General features: G+C 45.5%; 1 protein-coding gene across 5 annotated transcripts in view; it reads left to right on the forward strand.

Annotated features, from left to right (window-relative positions):
• Positions 1-13,044, forward strand: part of ARHGEF15 (Rho guanine nucleotide exchange factor 15) — a 344,297-nt gene that overhangs the window by 151,042 nt on the left and 180,211 nt on the right. The gene's annotated exons all lie outside the window — the stretch shown is intronic.

Below are 13,044 nucleotides of genomic sequence, written 5' to 3' on the forward strand. Positions count from 1 at the left end.
TCTTGCTTCCTTGAGGCGAGGAGAAGGGGGAGCCATAGACAGATTAAAATCAAACCTCAGAATAATTGATTCTTCTGTTAGTACTTTACAGGCAATGTAGTATCATGGCTTGAAAGTATCTCAGAACTGGAGCATGGAAGAGGTCACTTTCGAGACCTTCTGGATATAAACCCCATGAGGCCACTGGCCACTGAGTTTAGTGTAGACTCTTTAACATGCAACCTGTAGGACTCCAAACGCGATGCTCCTTTCAGTGCATATCTCGGGATATACAGTCCTCCTGTTCGCTGACGTGGCCAATATATGATCTGTCGATCTTGTATCACGAACATATATCGACATAATCGCAAAGCACAAGCCAAAAGACCCACATGGTAATCTACAAGAGCAGCAGCCACCCATCCAGCTCTACAACCAATCATTGCCTCAGACAAGCATTCTGTAAACAGTACCAGAGCCACTCATGCACCATTGAGGAGACCACGTGAGGAACCAGATTGGATTCCGCTCTGTGCTTGAAACATCTAAACCAGGATTGGAAGATACCAGACTCTGTTAGAGCTGCAGGGCCATGCGTGTAGTAGATTGTGAACTATAAAATACAGTTAAGTGGCCTACCAGCAGTTTTCGAATGAATGAATGAAACGTGTATTCAGCTCAAAGAATGAACGTCATTTGCTATGTAGGTACTATGTCGTTTATCTGTTAGATGAGGTTATCCAGCTTGTGAATGGTGCCACCCTGCTGGGCCAGCGGAGTACCCAACATGCAATAGGATAAAGGCGAAAGAACAGTCGGGTGCAGTATGCAGGGCATGAGATGTGGGGTGTGGTGGTTGGCAGTGTTAAGTCAGTTAGGACAGGTTAGTTCTTGGTAACGTTTGAAAGACTAGCGGATTACTGATGCAGGTAGGGATGAGTTCACGGTTGAAAGACGGGCGCCCTGAAGGGTGACAGGCGGGTGTGTCCAATCTGTGCTATTGGGTGGCCAATCTGTGCTATGCAGGGTTCTGGCCAGCTCGGAGTCGTGCAGCCGCCCCAGATACCTTGTCGTGGAGTTTTAAGGTGGTGAAGTCGGGGGAGCACCAGGGCTTGGTTTGGCACTCTTCGGGAAAGGTCTGCAGGGGAGTGCTCGAAGGCGAAGCTTGCCCAGGAGACGAAGGTGCCACAGCGTCACCCTCTGACTTCATTCAGGTGGTGTTTGACCAAGAGCGGTAAGTCAGCCATGACTCCCACAGTCGTCGTCTGGGTTTGGTGTCTGAAGTGTGCATAAGTGGGCAGCAGGCCCACCGTAGGAGCTTGTGTTTGCATTGATGGTCTCAGCACCTGTCGGCTTTGATGTCCTTGAGGTATGACCAGATGACATGCGTCCACTCTCCGGTGTGGCTGAGGCTTGTGGCCAGCAGCTGTACATACTTTGCGGTCATTGGGTCAAAGACATCCATAGATGTCGTCCATCTAGCGATGAGCAGGGAGAACCCCATCTTGGGTGGACCTCCAGGAGAAGACAACTGTCTTCAATAGTTGGGGTACAGGACAGAGCCCCGAGGGATCCCAGGGTAGAGTGTGGTATGGTTGATTGACGCAGGCTTGAGATCCTGGGCGAATATGTAATCACATTGGCAAAATTCGAAAAATGCTCCCTAATTTTCCATTACGCGTATTTTCAAAACTTTTTTTTTTTTTTAACAAGCATACACCGCACCTTAAAAAATGTCGCAAGACACCTTCCGCGACTGGTTCTCAAAGAAAGTATGTGGCCTGTTCGAACCAGGCTCCTGTCCATACTTTGTAAGGCATTCTACCGTGAAGTGTGTGCTTGGCTAAAGAGTCAAGCAGCATACTGGCAACCCACATTTTGCTCTGAAGCATAGTTTATGAGATTTACTTTGAATTTTGGAAAATTTCACAGGAAAAAAATGTGATTTGTCACACTTTTTTAACCCAAAGCACATCGTCAATAAAGCGATGATTCAGATGATGGTATGGGCTGTATAAAGTCATTACTTTAGTAAATATTTGTAATGAATGAATTCTAGGTTGAACATCTGTGCACTCTTGACATGTGTCCAGCCACTTCACACCATGGGCCCTCTACAGGAGCACTGAGTGTCTGCCCTAAGTACCATGGCTACAACCTATCACGTTGCTCCTTACACTAATCGCCACTTTAGGACATAATGTCTGGATCTGGCACAGTTCGGAACCTTAGCAGTACCATGGCATTCAGTTGAGCGATGAAAGAAAAGGAAACCGGAACCTTAGCAGTACCATGGCATTCAGTTGAGCGATGAAAGAAAAGGAAACCCGCTAATGTCAAAGCCAATAGGTCTAACATTGGCTGCCATACTTGTGCATTTGTCAATGCTAGTTTTCTTTTGACAGGTTTTTTGTTAAACTTTATTTTTTCGGGAGAAGTCAGGCGGTCACCAATACAAAAGAACAAATATTGGCTGAAATAAAAAAAAAATGGTCTCAAAAACACATATCCATGGTAGTCTTTGGCATTGATGAGAACTACATTGTGTGAGGATGTTCTCCTTGTGAAAGAACAGAATGCCGTAATTCACAGTGAATTTAGCCAGTGGCTGGAGAGGGCTGTCTCATGCCGTAGTGGGCAGAAGAAATATATAAATGACAGCAACAAACTTATGGATAAAGAGAGCTGACTGAAAGGCAGTATAAGTAAAAAAATATATATATATATCTATATATCTCTCGTTTGGATTAAAATTCTCTTGTCACACTTCCACGGAGTCAGCGCCTGTTGTGTCATTAACAGGATTGCTGATATATATATGTGCGTATTTATATATATATATATATATTCACTTAAAAAACCATAGGTTTCACACATGTTATAGTTAGCTGGACATTTCACTCGTAAAAAACCTATGAAATTCCCCCGTTATAGTTACTGTAGGCAACTATAGCTCACGCGACCGCAATCCTCTGCTGATGACGTCAGATATTACATCACTGTATTTAGACACTTATTTACCCATGTCTTCTTCCATTAATCTTTAGCTATACATATATTACAAATATTTATTTTTCAGAAAGACACCTATGTCATCAGTGATGTAATATCTGACGTCATCAGCAGAGGATTGCGGTTGCGTGAGTTATAGTTGCCTACAGTAACTATAACGGGGGAATTTCATAGGTTTTTTACGAGTGAAATGTCCAGCTAACTATAACGTGTGAAACCTATGGTTTTTTAAGTGAATTTGCAAGGTTTTTTAAATTCTAATTCGTAACTGTAACGTGTGTGAAACCTATGGTTTTTTCAGTGAATTTGTACGTTTTTTTAAATGCTAAAGTTATGTATGAATTTTTTTTTTTTTTAAGGTTTTTCACAGTGCGCGCACCGTGAATTTTTTATTTATTTTTTTAAATCGCGAGATGCGCACACCCTGCGCGCACGGTGCGCTTCACGCACCGCGCGCGCGCTGTGGGCGCTCGGTGCGCTTTGCGCACCGAGCTCCCACGGTTCGCAGTGCATGCCGTGCGCGCGCGGTGCGCGCACCTCGCGATTTTAAAAAAAAAACGTTTTTTTCTCCCTTGGGGGTCCTTCTGTGACCCCCTGACCAAGGCTAGGGGGTCAGGAACTGTCCACTCTGCCACCTTTTCACGTTCTCCTCCTTTTTTTTTTCACCCCCTCAGACTGCGAGAGACAAAATGGCGGCCGACACTTCCTGGTTTCGACCGATTCGAATGTTTACCGACATCTAACAACCAATCAGAATTGCGCTCGCGCACGGCAGGGTGCGCGCACAGCCCGTATAGATATTGATATGCTTTTAAATGCTATTTTCTCAGGAAATACTGAACAGATTTACACCAGACCTGCAAAAGGCACTTCCTTGACCTTATGGCTACCTCTCTGCCAAATTTCACGTAATTCTGTTCAGCCGTTCGGGCTGTAGCTGCGTCTAAAGGTCCTATGGAAAAATGCATGGGGAAAACGTGTTTTGGGACCCCCCCTTTTTCTCGGCCCCCGCTTGACGAATTACCCCGAGACTTTCAGGGTAGGAGCTGAGCGGAGCGCCCCATTAGTTTTGAAAATCTCGCGAGGATTATATATATATATATATAATTTAATAAAGTCAAAATGTCTGGCTAACACCAAACCTGAAAATAAAATCATAAAGGCCCTCTTTAGATAACAGGAATTAAACATCCAAAACGTCTGTCCTTAACTTTTCGACTTCTGTGGCCCCCATTGAATCACTGCTGAAAGCACGGTCCCCCTACCCAGTGCTGAATTTGTGCCGGTGTTTTCCGGTGCTCGGCACCAGCGCTTAATTGTCAATATCGGTGCTTGTGACAGTCTGCCACAACGTGGTGCTGTTTGGCTAATTTAGAGATGACCACAGCAACAGTTAATTATGAATTCAAATTACATTAAAATAACTATAATCAGCTGCTCAAGCCATTGTTATAGCTTTCAGGGCATTAAATAGTCTGAATTGTCACACTTGTAGGAGTAAGATGGTTAGTAGTTGTGTTGCTACTATCATTGGCAGCATAGCAGAGGCGATGTGTGGTGCAAGCTGCAGTGGCCTCCTGACGAGAGCCCTGGCACTTTTCTTTATTTTTATTTTTTTTACAAATCAAGTATTGCCCTCACCTAAACAATTTATGCAACTTGAACCTCAAACACTACAGAAAAATAGAGAAGCAAACATACATCAAACCAGTTCTGAAATATTTAATTTTGTTCAAAGAAAAACATGCAAAAATCAAACTTTTAATGGGAAGGTTAGATCTTTTCAAAAAGTTCTTTAAAAAAAAAAAAAAAAGGTGACGTGATTTGTTAGGCTCTAGCAATTAACGTTGTCTTTTTTGCTCTAATGCATGCTGTTTGGTCGGCGCATACCAGTGCGTCAATTGAGGCCACCAATCGCCCCTATTAAATTCTGTCTGCTGCTCCCACAAATCGAGATGATACCCGCCTTCTTTTTAGCCTGCATGTGGCAAATGCCTCCTAATTTACTGGGTGTGCTTTTTTATGTATATACCCTTTATTAATCCGCTAATATTATTTCTTTTTAAATACAGTCGCCGACCCCCTGGATTACGCGTCTCGGTCTCCCGGGAGTCCATGGACCACAGGTTAAGAACCACTGTCTAAGAAATATAAATTGAATGAAAAGGGATGGAGGAGGAATCCTTTATAAAAGCAGATGTTGCACCACAGCATTAAGAATAAAAAACAGAGGGAAAAAGATTTAAGGATAGAATGGACAGACGTTCCCGGAAAAAGTTAGGTTTGCTGACTTGGGCGCCAGGTTTGCTGACCTGGTCGCCAGCGCAGCTGTGCATGTGTTTCCCAGAAGGGGTGCAGTCTTGCGTTGCTTACTCAAAGCACGGACACATGTGACCCAGAGTTCAGCCTGTTGTAGGGCAGGGCGTGGATCTTTTGTTGGGCTGCATGACTCAAGCATTGTTTGGGACCAGGCCAAATGTACTAATCCGATGCTCCAAGAACCACAGAAAAGCTGGAAATGTATCCATCACAGAATTCCTCCTTCAGTTGGAGGAGATTTCTGACTTTGAGGTTTCTCAATAAAATGTGCTAAAAGCCTGGATTTTTCATGCCTGCTCCTGCCGCTCATATTCCTAAGGATTTGCTGCAGACACATCTTTTGTACCAGGTGTGGTGGTAAAATGGGCATTTGCACATGTAACCTTGGTTCCTTTTTCCTCTACATGGAAAATGTTTCCGTGTGTAGACCTGGCTTCCCCACCACCTCCAAAACCTACTGAAGTGTCGGGGGCGTTTTCTTTTGCTCAATTTGCACACGTAGCCACTTTTGTTTACGGGTAAATAGGCGTGGGTCTGTGGGATGGACAAAATTCATTGGGGGGGTTATGAATATGGATAAAGATATGGCTATGTGGGTGTTCACCGCATTTCCCACCCCTGCACCCCGAAGAGCCACCAACAAAGGGGCTGCACAGGGCCAATCACAGCAGATGTGACGCGCACAGCAGGTGGCGTACAAACTCACACCTCATGAAGGAGAAGCAGGACGCAGCTCTCCATCCTCCACTTGTCACCATCTATAAACCTGCACCCTACATTTTCCCAGGTTCCTTGAGGTGATCAGTTCTTACTTTACACTGCGGACGAAACCTAACTGCCAGCTTCCGCATGACTTTAAATGCAAAAACCTTTAGAGCTAAGACTCTATTGGCTGTCTTCTGCATACCCTAGACGTGGCCCAGTGCTTCTGGGTGGTCGGTAAGCGGCTAGCCTGTGTGTTGTGTAAGACAGAGTTCAGACAGTTTTCTTTCACAGAACTCTGTAGAGTGCCGGAAAAACTCTATCTCGCTCCGCGGAGTTCCGCCAGTGGCAAAGTCGCGCTGCTCGTATTGATTTTTAGCGCCAGGAGTTTGTCCTGCACTATAAGATCAGGGCGAACAACACTTTGCATCGGGCCATACGGCGCTGCTACTTTCTGCCGCTCGAGTAGACATTCTACTCGAGCTGAAGCTTCATTAACGTGAGCAGCAGATTTCTCAAAGCGAGCGGTCATGACCTGCTGCGACCGCCCGTGTTTGAGAAATCTCACCAGGAGGAGGTCTAGTGCTCATTTTTGTCTCTTGAGCACTCACTAACTTAACGTTGCCGAGCCGCTCGAGAGAAAAAACTCTTCGCCCACCCCTAGTGTTGTGATTGGTTGGTACAAGGTGGTTCTATAGTGTCATGTGTGAGGGTTGGAGGGATGCTCAGAGGGGGTTATGGTGTTCTTATTGCTGCCCTTAAGCTTTTTAGGTGCTAGGCAAGTGTAGGACGGGTCAAGCCTGCTTGTACATACAACCGCAATTCTTTAACCAGACCTGTGCACCCTCAGGTAATCTGGGAACAGCCAGGTCACGAGAAGTAGCTATAGATTCAGCTGCAGTCTGCTCAAGACACATGATCGGAAATTAAATACAGGCGACGAGGACAGACGCGCCGCTTCGATCAAAATAAAACCCTGTCCTTTTACAGCTGTGGGGTACAAACATCATTATGGCCATGAGAAAGATATAAGCAGAGTGATGTGCATTGTATTTTAATGTCCTTCATGCAGCTCCTCATTTAATGACCAGGTGCAGAAGTGCATAGGAGGACCGGTCACACGCGACTCTGACGTTGCACTTGGTTGGAAGGGCGTGGCTTTTAGTGCGGCCAAGGTAGGAAATGCTTTGGTGTTGTGTGATGACCAGAGTTGTGCTCTTATGTCATATGGTGCTGCACTTCAGAGCACTGAGATGAAATCGAATGCTTACGCGTAGCTGTCTGTGGTTGGTGGGGCCTGTGGTTGGTGGGGCGTGGTTCGCTGGTGGCCAATGTGGGAATGGCCTTGCTTTTGTATGTGATGAGCACTAGCTTGCATGTATTGTGTTGCTTCGATTGTGTAGCTGTGCTTGTACGTGGATTCCGGCGAAGGGGAGGGTGTTCATATCTGCCACCGGCATGGTTCTGGCTCTTGGATGGGCAGGGTCCAGAGCCATCTCCGCTGCTTGTCCCACTCGAGTGGGAGATCAGTTTTGGTTCTGTTCAGAGTTCGACAACGCTTGCCATCTTAGCTTTGGTGTCGCGGCGCATTCTCTACCTGGAAGCCCCTGTGTGGTGATCTGGGCAGGGCATGAATTGAGCTGGAAGAAGCATCACCTGATCGTGTCTGTTTTCCTAATGTTTGGTTTTCTGTAATTAGTGAATTGTTTGTTCAATGTTAAGTTTCAAAATGGTCTGTGTGACCCAGTGTGAAAGTAAAATGAGTGTGAGCCAGGATGATGTGTGTGGTGTTTTAGGAGTTTAATTGAGTGTACTGGAAGCCTTTTTCGTTTCTCTTTGGATTTGGGATGGGGTAGGTGTTTTGACAGGAGTGTGGTGTTTTTTCTGGGTATGCATCAGAGTCCAGGTCATACGACCTGGGAAGTCACTCGCAAACCGGTCTGTAAGATCTTTAAAGTCATTGGTACATTTGACTGTATGGTCTAAGACGTCACTCATACACCCGTCTGTACGATCAGCCAAGTCACTCATACACCTGTCTGTACTAGCTAAGAGGACACTTGTACACCTGTCTGTTGGATCTATGACATCACTCATACATTGGGTGACCAACTGGTATGGGTGCAAATTCAGGACGGTCAGTGTGAAAATTCAGGACAAAGGGTCAAAATTCAGGACAAAAATTCAGGACAGAAGGTCAAAATTCAGGACAAAAATTTGGGACAAAACATGCGTTTTAGAGACATAGAGGAGGTCGCACAAGAGTATATAAGTAAATAGACAACCAAAATAAGTACAAGTCAAAATAAGTTTATATAAGGTTGAGACAATCGTGCACTTCACAGTTTTTCAGTATGTGCGCAGCTTTGCAAAGCGACATCAGGCCCTTTCTGCAATCAAGGTTTGTGCAGGAGAAGGCACACCACATGCTGTCACTGTAATAGGGCCCAGTGTCATTCTATCTGTGATAATTGTTTGCAGGCTCAGAATGACAATGGGCCAGTCCACAGTCTTTGAGAGGTCCGGGAGGGGCTGCCGCAGGCAGCCTCAAACTTTTAAACTCATGGGGCCTCTCACAGGGGAATAGCAACTTACTGAAATTCCCCAATTTGATTTTAATATGATATTTGTAAGGTGTCCATAATTTGGGGACTCCAAATTGCGGACGCCTTACAGACCTCATACTAAAATAAGGAACGGTCCGTGAAATTTACGGATGGTTGGTCACCCTACTCATACACCTACCAAAACGATCTGTGAAGTCACTAGTACACCTGTCTATATCATCTGCAAAGTCACTCACCCGTATGATCTGTGAAGTCACTCGTACACCTGTCTATATGATCTGAAAAGTCACTCACCTGTATGATCTGTGAAGTCACTCATACACCTGGCTATATGATCTGCAAAGTCACTCACCTGTATGATCTGTGAAGTCACTCGTACACCTGTCTAAATGATCTGCACAGTCATTCACCCGCATGATCTGTGAAGTCACTTGTACACCTGTCCATATGATCTGCAAAGTCACTCACCCGTATGATCTGTGAAGTCACTCGTACACCTGAAAGAATTTGTGACTGTGAGCCAGGGGTTGATGCTGCTTGAGAGACAGCTGCTCTGACCTTTAGGCAAATGTGAGATTTCTAGACAGAAGGGTCCTGTGGAATGCTAGGGTTGCAGGGGAAGAGTCAAGAACATGTTGCTTAAGCTCTATAGAAGTCTTGACCTGTTGGGGGTGTCTCTCGATCTCCTGTGCCACTCGGGCTTCCGCCACCACTGGTACGTGGAACGAAGTACAGGGACTTTAATGCCAGAGGACCTGTTTACTTCTCTGAAAATCTCAAATTAAAGAAGTGCAGATAATCCATACCAACTGGTTCTGCCATTTAAAGCACTGGTCACCTCTTCATGCGAGAAGAGGAATTAACAATCCCCTAGCATTAGAAATGACGAGGAAGTTGCAGTGGGTTCCGCATTCTTCTTGCACTCTTTGGGCGTTCTTTGGCCCATGTAGCACCCCCAAACAGTCACAAGTATTCCCCTTTGGTAGTACTTCCCTGCTCCTGGCATCTCACCCAGAAATATTAACCAGAGCGCCCACCATAAACCAGGCTGTCTCTAGGAGCTAGTCAGACAAGTTTGCTACTGAAGGAGATCCACAGACCGCAATGAAAAAGTATGAGCCGGGAGGCTGATCAGCAGCTGTGTGCATCCTACGACTGTCCGCCTACCACCCAGATCGACCCATCATTATCCATCCACTTACCACCCGTCCGCGTCCTCCAAGTAACCACAGTCCGAGTCCATACCGGTTGCTGATCGCCATTTCTGTTCATATATCCTGACCATAGTATTCCTTGCTCACTAGTAAACCTCTGTCATGTATGTTGATGAGCTATGACATGTATGAAGGCGAGCATATGGGCACTTTCTCAAATGGAGACACTACAGCACAGCTTAGTGGTGGTGATTTTAACAATGCCCCCCCCCCCCTCTGCAGTAAATCCACAACAGCGACATACCTTCAGATAGACACCATTGTATCGACACAAACATTGAACTCATGACGACATACCAGTAGGTAGACACCACTGCATCGACAATCGCCACATCAAATCCACTACAACAACATACCATTACATAGATACCATTGTATTCACACTGACCACAGTGAATCGGCGACACCGACATACCATTACGTAGATGCCATTGCATCATCACACGCCACATCAAACCACTGGAACAATATTCCATTCCATAGGCACCATTGCATCACTACTCCCCACATTGAATCAGTTACACTGACCTACCATTACGTAGGCATCACTGCAACAACACTCACCACATCAAACCTGCCGCATCCAAATCCCTATGCATACACTTTTGCATCAATACTCATCACATCGAATGCACTACATCGAAATTGCATTAGGTAGACACCATTCCAATGACGTTCACCTCATCAAATCCACTACACTGATATTCCATTACATAGACACCCTGGCATTGATGTTCACCACATGGAATCCAACACATCAACATACTATTATGTAGACACCATTGCATCAACACCCACCACAGCGAATCCACAACATCGATATTTCTTTAGGTAGACACCATTACAATGACGTTCACCACATCGAATCCACTATGCCAATATTCCTTTACGTAGACACCCTTGCGTTGACGTTTACCACATGGAATCCAACACATCAACGTACTATCATGTAGACACCACTGCATCGACACCCACTACAGCAAATCCACAACATCGATATTCCTTTAGGTAGACACCATTACAATGACGTTCACCACATCGAATCCACTATGCCAATATTCCTTTACGTAGACACCCTTGCGTTGACGTTCATCACATGGAATCCAACACATCAACATACTACTACGTAGACACCATTGCATCGACACCCACCACATGGAATCCACTACATTCATATTACCTTACATAGACACCATTGCACTGACACTGAACCATATCCGTGAATCGGCTGCAATGACATATTATTGCATAAACCCCACTACATCGACGCTTGCTACTGCTCACTAAATAAACTATATCAACATATGTTTACATTGACACCAGTATCGAATTCACTACATCCACATACCACTACATAGCCAGTAGCATTTACACTCATCATCACATTAGTATACCACGACTCAAACGCCACTACATCAACATTCAGTGCTACACGCTAAATCAACATACCATGACATGGACATCACTGTGTCGACACTCTCCACTGGATCGTCATACAATTACATGGAACCCACTTCATTGACACCTCTTCAAAATACCATTGCACAGGCACCACATCATGGACACTCGCCCCTACATCAGCATACCATTACACAGGCACCACATCATGGACACTCGCCCCTACATCAGCGTACCATTCCATTGGTACCACATCATGGACACTCTCCACTATATCGACATACGGTTACGTGGACATGCACCACTACATCAACATACTATTGCATAGGTAACACTACACAAACATACTGTTACAAGGACTTCACTTCATGGCCATCACTAAATGAACACTCGCCCCCACATCAATATTACCATTGTATAGCTGCCACTTCAACATTCACCACTACATCAACATACTATTGCACAGCCGCCACTTCCACATTTGCCCCTACATCGTCGCACTATTGCATAGCCACCTCTTCAACACTCGCCGCTACATCGTCACACTATTGCATAGCCACCTCTTCAACACTCGTCGCTACATCAACACACTATTGCATAGTCGCCACTTCAACACTCGCCGCTACATCTACAAACTACTGCATAGCCACCTCATCAACACTCGCAGCTACATCGACACACTATTGCATAGCTGCCACTTCAACACTCACCACTACATCAACAAACCATTATATAGCCACCTCATCAACACTCGCAGCTACATCGACACACTATTGCATAGCTGCCACTTCAACACTCACCGCTACATCGACAAACTATTACATAGCCATGACTCCAACACCCTATTGCATAGCCACCTTTTCAGCACATGCAGCTACATCGACACACTATTTCATAGCTGTCACTTCAACACGCTGTTGCATAGCCGCCGCTACATCGGAATACACTTACATAGACATCACTTCATGGACACTCACTATAGGCCTAGTTGACACAGGCGAAGGGGTCAAGGAGAAGTGTTTCATATAGGCTCAGTATGGCTAATGTACAGTGTAGTTCTTGAGTACGTTGTATGCTTACCTGTTCGATGTAGTGTCTTCTAGATAGTGGTAGTTGAGGCACTGGCATTCAGGGTAGTAACATAAACCATTTTGTCAATTTTAGAATGGCAAGTGAGCCCTGTCCGTGCTCAAACCTGCGAAAAGAAGGTTATACGGATTTCTGCAGCAAGAGCTGAACCTACTGAGCTGGGCTCCTTGTCATACCATGACGCTCTGGCGCATTAGCAGCCTGCACCTCAGGACTGCCCCATCTGTCCAGCAATTAAGGAAAGAGTTCAAGACCTGGATGTTCGACTGAATCCCACCACGCAGAAGCGGACTTCTCCGGCTCCTCGAGACCCCCATGGGTGATTTGCCGCACTTTATAAATGGTTGATTGATTGATTGATTGATTAGCCTACGGTGCCATTTCCTTTGGATTTGATCTTGAGTTCTAAAGTTTGCACACAGGTCTCCGCTGCAGGCATCTGAATGCCCTGAGCGATCGGACTTTCGTGCTAGACTGTTCCCATTGGGCGCAGGGTCAAGACTGATTTGCATATGGCTGGCTTCAACCTGTAATGGCATGGTGAGCAAAGAAACGATGGACTTAGGCCCAGATCTCTGTACTGGGGTGAAGGTATGACATTGTTCTGCATTCTGTCCATCAATTGTTCTTTTTGCATTTGTCACCCCGAGTGGGACGGGTATTCCCAGATGTGAGTCCCGTGCTCTCCATGCTACTGGAGTCAAGATATCCTGGCTGATGGTGAAACTATCCTGGCTGATGAGGTCTGAAACCGGTCCTAGGAT

This window comes from Triturus cristatus, chromosome 12 (assembly GCF_964204655.1).
Source record: "Triturus cristatus chromosome 12, aTriCri1.1, whole genome shotgun sequence".
In the NCBI taxonomy this organism is placed as follows: domain Eukaryota; kingdom Metazoa; phylum Chordata; class Amphibia; order Caudata; family Salamandridae; genus Triturus; species Triturus cristatus.